The sequence below is a fragment of the Ixodes scapularis genome, unplaced genomic scaffold (assembly GCF_016920785.2).
Source record: "Ixodes scapularis isolate PalLabHiFi unplaced genomic scaffold, ASM1692078v2 PGA_scaffold13__105_contigs__length_92229423, whole genome shotgun sequence".
Taxonomy (NCBI): domain Eukaryota; kingdom Metazoa; phylum Arthropoda; class Arachnida; order Ixodida; family Ixodidae; genus Ixodes; species Ixodes scapularis.
Window position 1 is genome coordinate 60,626,815 of NW_024609839.1, and position 13,970 is coordinate 60,640,784.

The following is a 13,970-nucleotide window of genomic DNA, read 5'->3' on the forward strand; positions in this document are numbered from 1 at the left end:
CTTGGGGTCGACCGACTACTCTATCCGACCCGAGCTTGCTGCAAAATGATTTCTACTATTTAAAATAGAAGCGAGGACTAATTTCACAACGGACTCAGGTCAAATCGAAAATCGAGCGATTGGGTGGTTCTTACTCTTGCCCTGTCGTGGTTGTCTGCGCCAGTGCTTGCCATAGAGATTTATAGAAATCTTGGAGCGTGCAGTATAAAATACACCCTGGTTGAAAATTTGAAATAGCTACAAGCGGAAGCTCATATATCAGTCCAATTTACAGCTCACCACTATATTTATTCGGAAAACTCAAAAAGTGGCGGCTCATTGCGACATACTGCAAGTGAGACGACTGGCGGTAGCCATTGTCTCATAGACGGAGGAGGGGAAAAGGGAGACGGTTGAAGGGGAAGGTGAGCGAGGAGACGGGAAGGAGAATAGAGGCAGGAAGAAAGAGGTCAATTATGAAGGTCGAAGGCCGAAAACACACGCTCACACAAGGAAGATAGGAGACGGAAGGAAAAGGGGACTAAGCATGAAAAGCTGAGGGAGCATGAAGAGAAAGATGAAGAGAAGTGGGGCAGGGAGGAGCAAGAGCGGACGGAGGAGAGGAAAGAGGGGAGGAAGAGCACACAGAGGGAAGATGAGAACAATGGGGGAGAAGGAGTGGAGGGGAATGAGGAGATGAAGTGGGGTGGGGCCAGGTAAGACGTAAAACATCACAGGTATTGCTGTGATGTTTTACGTCACGGCCACGGTTGCACGAACGTCAAGATCACACATCCCTGACCACTCAAAATGAAGAGCCATATGCACCTGCCACCAAAAAGAAAAGGTCAAAGGCCATGAACACAAAATCACTCAAACGAGAGAGAAGGGGGAAGAGGGGAGGAAAGGTGAGGTGGATGGGTAGCGGCAAGGGGAAGGTGGACGGGAGAGTAGAGGAAGAGGGGAGGGAGGAATGAGGAGACCGAGGAGATAGTAGGGGAGATGGCGAGGAGGTGCAGTCAAGGGTCCGAAGTCGAGATCAAAGCTTAAAGGCAACGAACATAAAATCCTATGGAGGTAGGGGAGGGGGAGCGAGGGGCCGCTGGCATTAAATCATGCGAGGAAATGAGGAGGGAAAGGTTAGGAAAGGCAACATAGGAGAGATGGGACGGGAATGGGGTGAGGTGAAAGAAAAGTGATTGAGGAGAGAGGGAGGGAGGGGGGGGGGGGGCAGGTAGGAAGGAGATCCAGCATCAAGGGCCACGGATACACGGACGCACTCCGCCGACCACTCAAAATGAATGACCGAAAGGGCCATGCACGGCCATTACCGTAAAAGAAGAGAAGTGAAGCGCGCGGACGAGTGAGTGATGATGATAGCGCATACTATTGTTGATGAACAATATTTCCAGCGCACGGGCGGCTGTGCGTCACTCGTGTGCTTCTGCTTCGCTCGCAATTAAAATGAAACGAGTATAATCGCACACACATAGTTAGTCCTCGTTCACTTCTAGCCAAAGACCTGTCGACACAAGTGGTCAGAACAAAACCAAACCATCTCGGGACATAAAGCTCCAATATTTGAGTTTGAGGCTTCGAAGCTCGCTCTGCGTGGACCACTCTTTGCCTACATTTGTTATCTGAACACATCACAATGGCACAGCACAGTCGCATAGCTACGGTACTACCGTTTCGACGTTAACAGTTCCCTATCATTACCGATATTACGGTCGAGGTCATCCACTGATTCACTCCAAGGCGTTGCAAGATCACCACATCACCACCGTCCACCCTGATCACCCTGATTGCACAAGTACGGCTTTACGGTTATGGCTGTACGGCTTATACTAATTTCCAATTTCTCCAACCAATCTCATGTTTTATAATTCTTAAAGAAAACTTAATTTATAACTGTCAGATAAATTTCCAGAGTTTATTCCTATTTGACACTTCATGTTTAGTCGTTTACTCACACTGTTGATAAGCCAAGACGCCAAGATGCAGCCAAGATGTGCAAGTAGCTCAAGCCAAGCAAGGTCGAAGCCAGGTCGCCAGGTCGGCCAGGTTGACCACGTGACCGCATGTCAACGGACCCTCAAAGCCCGATTCTGTTTCATCGGACCGCTCTGCCGCTCTCTCGGCGTGGAGGATACGTAAACAAAGGTATGTTTCATTTTTGTTTTTGTTGCTACTTGTGCTGAACAATGGAGCGGGCGAAGCGTTCGCTATCAGAGCTATCTGATCGCCAAAAAAGACGTAGGGTAGTCGAAAGTGTTCGCAAGGAACTTGAAATTTGGGATATGAGCAGTGAGGAGTCGGTGGACACTGAGGAAGCATTCCCTCTGCCACCTGGACAACAGGCCGTGGCAGCACATGCAAGTTTTTCCGGAGAGTTTGAGTACCAACGAGCTTCCGAGTGCGAATCTGAGACGAGCGATACGGGTGGTGCACGAAATAACCTAATCTCAAAACACCTGTGTCAAAATCCCCGCTGCGAATTCCCCGCGTTACCTCCCCCGTCTTCAAAATTCCCTTTCCTTTATCCCCTTGTCAGTTCCCCGGGGCCAGTGCTCCTTAGAAGCCATTTGGAAAAGCGCTTTTATGCACACTTCATAAAGCTCAGCTGTGCTATGACGACCCTAGCCGAACTGTGCTCTGCTCAAGCAACACCGAGACGGACCTGAGCCGCCAAGCTTCAAGGGAACCCAGTGCTGTGAGCTTGTTTTAGACGGAGCGCATTTTTCTCTGAAGCCGTCCGACAACTGTGTTCAACTGAAGGGTGGCAACATTGCTGTCGTTAGGAACTTCATAGAGATGCATAGAGATAGCAATGACAAGCCAAAGGCCATTATGGGTAGCATTTTTGGACATCAAAGGGGCATATGACAATGTGAATCAGGAAAAACTTTGGGAACAGCTAAAAGGGTATGGCCTAGGGGGAACCACGGTTAAGTTCCTAGAACGGGTTTATACGGAAACTAGGGTGATTATGAAATGGGAAGCCGAAACTACAAAACCAGCAGCAATAAAAAGAGGACTTAGACAGGGTTGCCCATTGTCTCCCCTGCTCTTTATGATATACCTCAGTGAGATGGAAAAAAGATTAGAACAGAGCAACCTAGGTTTTGACCTGAATTACATGGAGGAAGGACATAAGGTAAATCAACTATTGCCAGGGTTAATGTATGCAGATGACATTGTACTCGTATCAGAAAGCCGTGAGACAATACAGGAACTGATTAGGATTTGCAGCAGGGAAGGGGACAGTTTAGGACTAAAATTCAGTAGGGACAAGTCGGGTATAATAGTTTTCAACGATGAGAAGGGGGAACCCCTGGAGATACAGGACACAGTGATAGAACACGTAGAAAAGTACAAATATCTAGGGGTCTGGCTCAATGAGGGAAGGAAATATCTAGAGGAACACGAGGAGAATACAATTAGAAAAGGGAAAAGAAATTCATCTATTATGAAGCTCAAGGCACTATGGAACTATAACAGATATGAAGTGGTCAGAGGTATATGGAAGGGAGTGATGGTGCCAGGACTGTTTTTTGGCAATGCAGTGCTGTGCATGAAATCTGAGGTTCAATCAGGGCTAGAAATTCGACAAAGAAGCGTAGGCAGATTGGCGCTGGGAGCACATGGAAAAACACCAAATGAGGGAGTACAGGGGGACATGGGATGGTCGTCTTTTGAGAGCAGGGAAGCAATTAGTAAGTTGAAATTTGAACAAAGGTTGACTGAAATGGAGGATACGCGGTGGGCACGTAAGGTATTCAAGTATTTATACATGAAAAGTTTAAACACAAAATGGACGAACCGAACCCGAAAGCTTACATTTTAATATCTACACACTGGTGATGGGGCTGAACAGACTACGTCAGTGAAAAAGAAGGTGAAAGAGGCGGAGAGGAAAATGTGGGAGGGGAGAATGCAGGAGAAATCAGCTTTAGCAGTGTACAGGTCACGAAAGCAGGAGATAAGAAAGGAAAAGCTATTTGACAATTCACTGGGAAGTGCTTTGCTGTTCGAGGCAAGAACGGGAGTTTTGAGGACGAGGACGTATAGGGCTAAATTTCAGGAGACCGACACATTATGTGCCGCCTGGCATAATGATAGCGAGACACTGGAGCACTTGGTTTTGAAGTGCACGGGGCTTCGTCCTGCCCTCCCTGAAGGGGTAACGGATTTGGCTGGGGCCCTGGGTTTCACTGGCGACGATGGAAGGATGGTAGAGAAAAAGATTACAGTGACAAAGAGACGATTAGAAGATTGGTGGAAATTATCTAGGGAAAATTAAACGATGGACAACTAACTAGCACAGCTGGGAACAGTTGGGACAGAGGAAAATTGGGACTCCCTCCCGCGTGGCTCCGGCCCAAAGTTTCAACCCTGTCTCCCAGTGGGTCCGGTGCTGGGGTAACGCCGAAAAGATTTGACCAGAGGAAAATTGGCGACTCCCTCGCCGGGGGGAAGAGGCAGGGGGGTGATGTTTTTTAGTTTTTTTGCCCGATCCCCCGAAGGTCATCCTGGTGATATCCCACACTGCCTGGTGATAGTTAGGGGGAGAAAAATTGGTCTTAAAAGGGCGGGAGGAATCACGTTTTTGTCTTTTTAGACTTAGGCTAGGTGGCGCAAGCTACCGCCCGTAACAAAGGGAATAGCCATTAACATCCATCCATCCATCCATCCATCCATCCATCCTTCATTGAGTCGGATGGGAACCGTAGCATCTGCGGACAGTTTTTCCGGAATCTCAGCAACCTTTATACTTCAAAGTTGCCATCATCAGAGCTAGGACTTTTTAGAGCTACAGGGCTCTCCAAGTAGTATTCAGTGTGGAGTGTGCAGGACATCAGGTGGAAGTGTGTCTGCTTGCAATATAACCAGGGCTATGCAGTTTTTCTTCTACTTCACTTGCAAGTGGGATCCATGTTTGCAACCGTTGCACATTGGTTGTGCTTAATTCGAAAACTGTATTTTTCGTGGCTTATGAGTGGCCTTTGAGGTAATACAGGCTTGATTTGTTGATTTCAGGAAATGTACTCTGTTGTCCATTTATTTGTTGCTTTATTTGTTGATTTCAGGAAATGTACTCTGTGGTCTATTTTTTGGCGGAAAATAATGTTGCAGTTGTTCCTACCTGTTGGGTGTGCAATGGCCGCACGGCATGGCCACCCTACAGATCAAATCGGTTGATGATGGTAACTGAGAGCGTGAAGAGCCCTTTACTGACTGGGCCACATTCTCCTTTCAGGTGATGGCATCATGTTGTAAGTATAGCGGGTGTCTAGCAACCGGGAATTCGCGACTCCAGCGACCTATAGGGGGCGCCACCACCAAACAAACATGGCGGCTGAGTCCAGGTCGCGTCGGCTCGGCCGCGCCGCCTGAATGGGTGGCGCATTCAATTTAACAAATTTTCTTTTGTTGAATGCCCAATTTTACGGGTATTTGAACTGAGACAGTTAAGTGTAGCCGGTGTTTTTTGTTTGCCGAGCATAGTTTTGTTTTGCCGGTGTTTTTTGTTCTTTTCATGTCAAACTTTCCTTTCGGAGACTTCGATCAAAACCGAAACTATGGGCTCCGGAGAAACGGTAATAGACTCTAATTAGTTTTGATCATCTAAGGAAAGCGGCGAGGGCTACAAAATTGTTTCACCGAGAGTAATTTTTAGCTAACTCGCATGCCTCGACCATGCGACTTATCTGTCCGCGAAATTGAGCTCTTGTGCCTGTCCGCGTTTCAAGAAACAGCTCCAGTCGTGTGCTCGGTCAAGAACACAGGCTGCAGGAAAATTACAAAAATTAAGCAAGCGCTTCTTGAGCCAAGGAGCATGTCAACTCGCTGGCGCTTCACTAAGCAGCTGATACTCGTATTTCAATTTAGGTTTTAGTAGCAATCGAGAAGTCATTTTGACGAATATGCGGATTATGTATTATATTACGTACTATGTCCCACTAAAGCGATATTAGTGTATTCTTCGGGTTGAAATATGAACTTAGTTAACTAACTATTAGGTGAACTGCTGAATAAAAGTATATTTGACAGACAGAGAGATACTACTTCAACTTAGCCAAATGGTTCTAGCCGGTAGAACGGAGACGAGTGCGGACAAACTGAAGAGAGTCTTCATTGGAGATTCACGCAGAACCTCTCTGGCATTGAACTTGACTTCGAATCCTGAACGGATAAAATGAGTATTTTTTGTGGCCGGTCAACCTGAGCAATGTAGACGTATATTGCTGCTGGCTTCGACAGGGGTTATAATATAAATATTGGAGGCGCGATAGATCCTAATGACGTGACAGCTTCTAACCTTGCGAGACGCGTCCCCCATTTTTTGAAAGCAGATAATTTCCCTCATTAATCACATGCAGCGAGCAGGTTTTCTGAATCAAGTAATTGCGAAATTAGCCCAACTCCTTCAATGTGGTCTTGTTCGGCGAAAAGCCGCCAAGATGAATAGCCAACGCACCGGCCGGCGTTAGTGGCTCAAATTAACTTGAAGCTAATCGAGGGCAACCAAACTCAAGGAAAGCAGCTATCGAACCTTCCCATTCACTTGACTGCAACATTGGTGTTCCCTCCAGTGAAACACTTCGTCTGTCGACCTCAGTCCACTGTTCTACATCCTTATAAAGAAACCACTTATCAGTTACCAAGCAGTCGTCACTTTGAATGTGATTAGAGACAGACGAGAAATAAAAACGTTTTTCCGTGATTCCTCCTCATCCAAAAAATTGAAAGCACGCGACCGTGTGTTGTGGAGTAAACGGGTTTTCAAACACATGATGGAAAGAAACAATCTACTGAGGCTTCACCACACTAATGAACACTCAGGCAAACTTAAGAAATTGTCGTACCTTCGTCAAATTACATTGCTCGCCCCCGCGCCGACAGCACGTGTCCGCGAAAGCCATCAGAGACGCGGCGGGGCGCGGAGCGACCTGGACCGACTGGTTCCCGGTTTTCCCGCTTGGCGGCGTCCGTTTTGCTGGAGTCGCGAATAGTCAGGAATATTTTAATTACCGGGAAAAATCAGAGATATTGTCAAAAAGCGAGCCCAGTCAAGGAAAACGAGCCAGAAATGCCATTGAGTGCCCTGAGCAAGGAGTTGAGAACCTTGGGGCAGAGAAATAGGCTCTAAGCAGAGCCGCACTCTGTTTAGAGCAGAGCGCGGGCTCTGCTCACCTAATGTAGAGTGTGCTAGAGCACTGTACGAGCCAGAATTTCTAGGCACGGCCCGACCCGGCCCGGTAGAGGCATGGCCCGGGCCCGGCCCGAGCCCGATAGAATATTTCATTTCCAGGTCCGGCCAGACTTGGCCTTGAAGAGACACGGCTCGGGCCCGGCCCGGACCCGGCAGAATTTTAGACAGAAACTTGAGCCCGGCCCAAGCCCGACAAAATATTTGTTTTGTTTAATATAAGTCTGAGCTTGGCCCGATCCTGACAGATTATATACATGAGCCCGAAAAAGTTGGCAGGCTTTAACCTAAAAACTGTCTAAGCATAATGCGAGCATATTTGATTTAATGAACAAAAGGTTGGGGCGCAAACGAGCTTGTGGTGGTTAAACATTTGACTGGTGTGCTCGGCTTTCTTGTTTCAGTGACATATGAAGATGCAAAGTTCAAAGAAAAAAAATCCGGAAGCGGCGTCCGACCTATCAACGAATAATGAAGAGCGGGAGAAAAGAAAAAGGAAGAGACTGCTCCTTTTCCGTCAAGCTTGCCTCTTCTGCAGGAACGACCTAGCACTCAGCCAGCCCCTCAACTTCCAGAACGTGCACCAGTGCCCAAGCAAAAACGCACACGTGTATGTTTGCTTTTTGTTGCTACAATTTCTTAACGCTTTCTAGCTTTTAGATTTTTTATTTTATGTGATTAGCCTCAGCTTGGTTAGCCGCAATTGTGATAGTGAATGGTATCCATATTGTTTATTGAGCACCTGCTGTTTTGGTGTTTCTTTTACAGCGCAGCTCTTAGGCGCCCGTTTTCGGCTTGAGCGGTGTCGCCCTCGCCGTAATCGCGGCGACGTTCCGGCATTAGGGAGTTTTCGTAGACCGCGTTGCCCCCTCCGCTAAGCTTTCCGCAACGAAGAAGTTGCTACTGCGCCTGCGCGCCGATAGCCTTGACTGTGGAGTTCCCGCTATCGTTGCGGGTTGCGGAGGGCCTTGCGGGACGGTGAAAGCGATCTACGAAAACTCCCTATTGTGCCGAAACGTCCCCGCGGGGTCACGTGACCTCCCGAGGTCACATTACCCCCCTTCAGGAGGGTCACGTGACCTCACAATTACGCCGACGGCGACGCCACTCGGAGGGAGGGGGGAGGCGTACACCCTTCTGGACAGGGCCCCCAATTACTGCCTAAAAATCTTTCTAGCATGTTATCATTAGGTCCACGTTAGGCTTCACTTAGCTAGAGAGTTTGTTTTGCTAGCAGGTAGCTTTTTATGCTTCAGTGTAAAGAAGTTGAAAGAGGCCTAGAAGGAGAGTGAGAATCAGACACATGGCATGGTTTTCTGTGGGACTGCCATATCAGGTTGTTGGCCGAACGTGTTGCCAGTGCTCAGCCATCAAAACATGCTTGAGCAGGCGCATCACTCCTTGTGGGTAGGTCACACTTTGCGGAAAAGGTCTAAACTGGATGAAAAGAATGGCTTGTGCATGCAAAGAAACTGAGGCGAAACTGTGTTAGGACAGAGGTAGGCATTTTTTTTTTTATCTTGATGACACTCTCTGCACTGAAATCTGAACGCAACCAACTTTTTTGTTTTATTTTCTTGCAGGAGCAGCGTGTCTCTTCCCAGGAGTGACTGAGGGGCTGCCACAAGGGGAGAAGGCAAGCATGTTTCTGATTACAAGAATGGACAGTTGGGCTGGGCTAGTTGGTAAGAATTGATGTTGAAAAACGGTGCAAAAACCAGACAAAGAGAAAAGAACACACAGCACCTTGTCCTGTGTGTTCTCTTATCCGTGCATTTTGCACTGTTTTTCAGCATGTTTCTGCCTTGATTTTTCTGTTATAGTTTTAAATGTCTGTAGTTGGTTACTTTGATCCCTGTTGGAAGCATGGAATTGGTTAACCGTGTTAAATGCATGGAATTGAAAAAAAAAATCATGCTATTTGAATCATTTAAAAGCTTTTTTTGTCTAATGATTTCTTTCTCTTTTTTTTACAACCATCCCATGAGTGAGTGCCTGTTGTTTGAATTTTTTATGGCAATTTTTAATATGCATATGTTACCTTTTATTTCTATTCATGTATACATTTTAGCCCTAGCTAGTGGTTTCTTTTATTTAATTTATGTACACATTAGTATGGTATTTTTACAAGTTTTAAAATCTATGTTCTTTTTCTAGTCCTTTCTGGTTTATTGCCTCCATTATTTATTTATATGTCCTAGCCCAAGATAGTTTGAGATATATTTAGAATTTTATTTCAAGCTGCTTGCTTTATGTTGCTGAGAATTTTAATATTTTGCATTTTTATTTCCATGCAGATCAGCCTTGTAATTTACTGTGTTCTTTACAATTTTGTAGATCTAATAGCTTGTAAGAAACAGAAGAATACACTGGTACTTGTAACGTTTGTTTCATTTTTGAAATAAATTTATTCCAATAACCTCTTGTTTTCTTCCGGAGTCTTGCTTCTAGGACTTCAAAATGCTAATTCATTAATGGCCTGTAATGCTCATCCATTTACTCATATCAGGCACCGGCTCAAAAAATGACTTCATGACAACCATATATGCAGTTTCCTGGCAACGCTTGTCAATGTTAGTAATTTTCGGGTAACATTGTTCAATAATGTCCAAGTAACACATGCAGTAATATCTGGCCAGTGCCAGCATTTTGTTAAAATGTTTACTAATAAAAGCACTGAGGACAAACACAGATGACCGCTCTTTCATTTAGTTATGACGCTTGTTTTTTGGAAGCAAAGACACGCACACAGATCAAGATTAACTGCAAATGGAAGGCTGGATCGAGGGAACTTCAGGAAGATAAGGGTTTAGTCAGTGACACTCCATGTATTTTAGTCAAGGTTCCCAGATTTTTCCAGTTCTGGCCCTTATCTCCCTATCCCCCTCTTCCCTCCCGCCTTCGGTATCTAGTTGATCTCGACCTGTGTGCGACTCTTTGCTCCTGAAAAAATAAATGTTGTTGCGAAATGAAAGAGTGCTCGTTTGTGCATGTTCTTCGCGTTTTTATTCCTTCACTTTTAAGTAAGCCGTAATGTCAGTGCAACATTTTGGTGTAACATTACTGGATGGTAGAATTCGTGGCCATTAACAACAATTGGCAACGTTAGCTGACGACGTCCGAGTAACATCACTGATCTAACGTCCAGGTAACGTAGAGAGCTACGTTACTGCAACATTTTGATGCGACGTTACTGGGAGGTAGAACTGGTGGCCATTAGCAACGTTTGGCAACGTTATCTAACAACGTTCCAGTAACATTATTTGGGTAATGTCCAGGTAACGTATGCAGTTACGTTACTGTAACATTGTGGTGTAACGTTACTGGACGGTAGAATCCGCGGTCGTTAGCAACGTTCGGCAACGTTACCTGACAACATTCCAGTAACATTGTGGCTACGTTTAGTGCTACTTGGGGCTTCGCTGCGTCTTGAATTTAAGTGAAACGGAATCTAGACGTACATTCTTTCACGCGGTCGCGTCTTCTGCGAGAGAGATTCGAGCTGAATAAGTAAATTGAGGTAACAAAGATGGACACAGTTTTAAAGTTCTGTCGAAAATATCGCCTCACCAACGTCGCGCGTTTACGTAAAACAACAACAAGAAAAGGTGTTAGTTTTAGTTGCAGTATAAGCGAACATCAGCGCAATTGAAATATAAATATAATTACTTGCATTACGCGGACGATCTGAAATCAATGAAGCGGCGCTTCCAGCCTTCCGGAAACATTGGCTGCCACGGCTGAAACGCTAGGCGTGCCCACACCGCCGATCTGTACGTTCAGTATCAAACGGGCTCCGGAGAGCCGTTTGATTAAACCGGTACAGTTTGCAACATGGTCACCGGTTTGAGCAAACGTGCGACAACTTTGTCCAAACGAGTCGCCATTTGCCCAGACGAGCGACCCGTTTGACAAAGGAGTGACCTGTTTGTCCAAATAGGTGACCGTTATGGCTCATACGGGGGACCCCTTTGAGCCATACGGGCGACCCCTTTGACAAACTGGTGACCAGTATGGTTAAACTGTTACAGGTATGGACCCGTTTATTTTCATATAGGCGCCAAATGTTTTTTTTTCAGTAAATGGTTTTGGTTTTTTTTCAGGAAATGGATACAGTGTGCACTGTATGGTTTTGGTTTTTTTCAGGAAATGGATACAGTGTGCACTGCTTGTGGAGAGGAGGACGAGACGGCTGAGCACTTGATACTTGACTGTAAAGGGCTTCACCCTATGCCTACCGAAGACAACATGGATTTAATAAAGTCATGGGGTTTTAGAGACAGTGAAGGGAGAGTGGATTTCAAGACTGTAGAGATTACCAAGCAAAGATTGAGTGAATGGTGGCAGAAAGCGAGGGAAAACTAGGTATTTTCTTATTAACTGATGGCAAGGGGGTTTTATAGCCCCACTTTCTTTGCAGTGCGGAGTGAATATAGATTTCACATTTAAATATTCTAAGCTTAAATGGTAAAACAAAATGGCTAGGTGGCATTAAGCTACCGCCCGATCCAAAGGGCTCAGCCGCATTCACCCATCCATCCATCCACGCAGAGCCATCTATGGCTCTGTGTATATGGTCTAATGAGGCGCCCCTACACTTCCTCGAGGAAGTGGAGGGTATTTCGGGAACCCTCGGTACAGATCACGCGATTTCTCGTTGCGGCTCCGCGGCTGCGCGCGCGTCGCGGCAGCTACCGCCAGCAGCTGTCGCAGCCATCCGCCATCCCGCCCATCTGCCGGAACGTCGTACGTCGTTGGCGGAATACCGTGTCAGTTGCAGCGTAAACGCGAAAGGTGACTTGAGTTCGCTATCGGAAGTAACTCACCTTCATGTCTTGCAGTGTCACAGACTCCACTTATTTTGGACCGCGACCGTGGCAGGGTTCGACTAGGTTCGACAAAGCGTTGGCGCAGCAGACGACAAAGGCGGTGCGGTACGAAGGAGAGAGATGAAAAAAGGTGCAGACCCTCTCCCCTCTGCCATCGTTGCTCGTCGCCCGTCCGACGATCCGACCTGGCTATCCGGCTCTGGGGTGCTCGAACGTTGTTGCTATGGTAACCTGCGCCTGCTTGCGTATGCTACGGGGTAGCGGGAGGAAAGACGATGGGAAGGGCGTACTGAGTACTCCCATTATTCGTCGCGCGGCAGTGAGTTATCGACATATTTATGCGATCTCAGAAACCTCCTCAGGGCAACTCTAGGCATGAACGGAGTACACCATATGACGCTACCGTCAGCACTCCATGGTCGTATCTTCAGGACACGCCCGGCCCCCTTGGCCGAAACAGGCCTATGCGGGGAGCATGTTCATCTGCTTCTTGCGCAGGGGTTGCAGTGACGTCAGAACTCCGTGCTCTGACTGGCTGGATTAGAATAAATTGAAGGCAGCTGGCATTGAAGTCTGCGTGCCCACCATCCTTTCAATCAGAGCTTGGCGTTCTGACGTTACCGGAACTAGCGCACAAGATGCAGACGAACCTGCGCTTCGCATAGTCTCTGACAACCTAAAAAACGAAGGGCGGGGTCTATTATGTACACGCTTCTTTTTGCCTCCTGATTAATTCTTTCGGGTTCTTATCGACAAATATCGCGATCTCATTTGCTGAGAAGCGATAACGATATGCTCGGTACTCGCCACACCCTCCGTTTCTTAAAAGAACACTGCAATAAAAACAATTTTAAAGCTTATTTGGGGTTTTGTTTTGTTTTTTTAACGAAAGAACCGGAAACGGATTTACGAAACACCCTACGCTGAAGACCGCCGGAGTGGAAACAAAAAGAAGAAACAAACAAACAAAACCATCCTTTGCGGAGCTGACTGCATGCCGCATTGATTTCTTTCAGAAGACAGTCTGAATAGTCGGTGCTAACCGCGGAAATGCGACTGAGCCCCAAAGGATGCACGTATGGTCTCTGTCCATGGAGCTCATAGTGTTACTCAATGTTTCGTTCATTCCTAAGCTGACAGTACGGTGGAAGCTACTTGCTTATTGGATCAATCGTACGTCCACCTTTCTCCTCATGATCAGGCTCCTGGCCAAACCCACGCGCAGAGAGAAAGAGAGAGAGAGAGCAGGATCAGGTGGTGGAAGGGAGGCGGTTGTTTGGTCCGGCGAGCACGTTGCTCCCACCGCGCTTTCAGGTTAGGGATGAACGGAGCATAGTTTCTCCCCTAGTCTTCTAGGCGAGGGAAAAGCAAAATGGGGTAATCAAGGACAAAAAGGTTTGAAAGGGGGAGTGAGGCGTCAGACAGAAGATGAAAGGCCGCCGTCTTGTCTGAATGCGCGGATGGCAAATATATAGAATGCGTCTATGTCACGTCCCCCGTACTTTCCTGGTGGGGCAAGTCGGCTTCGAGAAGCAAAGCAAAATCAGACGAGAAAGCAATTGGGCGGAAATTGGGAATGGTGTGTTTGGAAGGGAACGGATTATCCGAGAATCCTGAACCCGTCGACGGGCTCTGCTGGTTTCCCGTGGAAGGCACGTGTCGACAGACTCTGGTTTCCCGTAAAAAGAAAGAGGAAAAAAAGGCAACACACACCTATCTTGGAAGTCATTGGGATACTTGCCCAATCACCTCTTTGGGCAAAGGACCGAAAAGTGCCACAAAGGACACCATCATCATCAACATCAACTGCAAGAGCGAGCCTATCCCCCAGTGCCTGACCTTGCTGCGCTGGTTGCCACGGTAGTTCTCTTTGGTCCCGTTTCGATGTAGGGGGCCGGTAATTACGACTCCAGGGTTTTATTGGGTTGATCGGATTGCTTCGATTGGAC

General features: G+C 46.9%; 1 long non-coding RNA gene across 1 annotated transcript; it reads left to right on the forward strand.

Annotated features, from left to right (window-relative positions):
* Positions 1–2,035: 2,035 nt before the first annotated feature.
* On the forward strand, positions 2,036–9,391 carry LOC115316363. Its single transcript, XR_005715657.3, has 3 exons — positions 2,036–2,142; positions 7,597–7,802; positions 8,776–9,391. It is a non-coding gene; the product is annotated as an uncharacterized LOC115316363 (long non-coding RNA).
* The last annotated feature ends 4,579 nt before the right edge of the window (positions 9,392–13,970 follow it).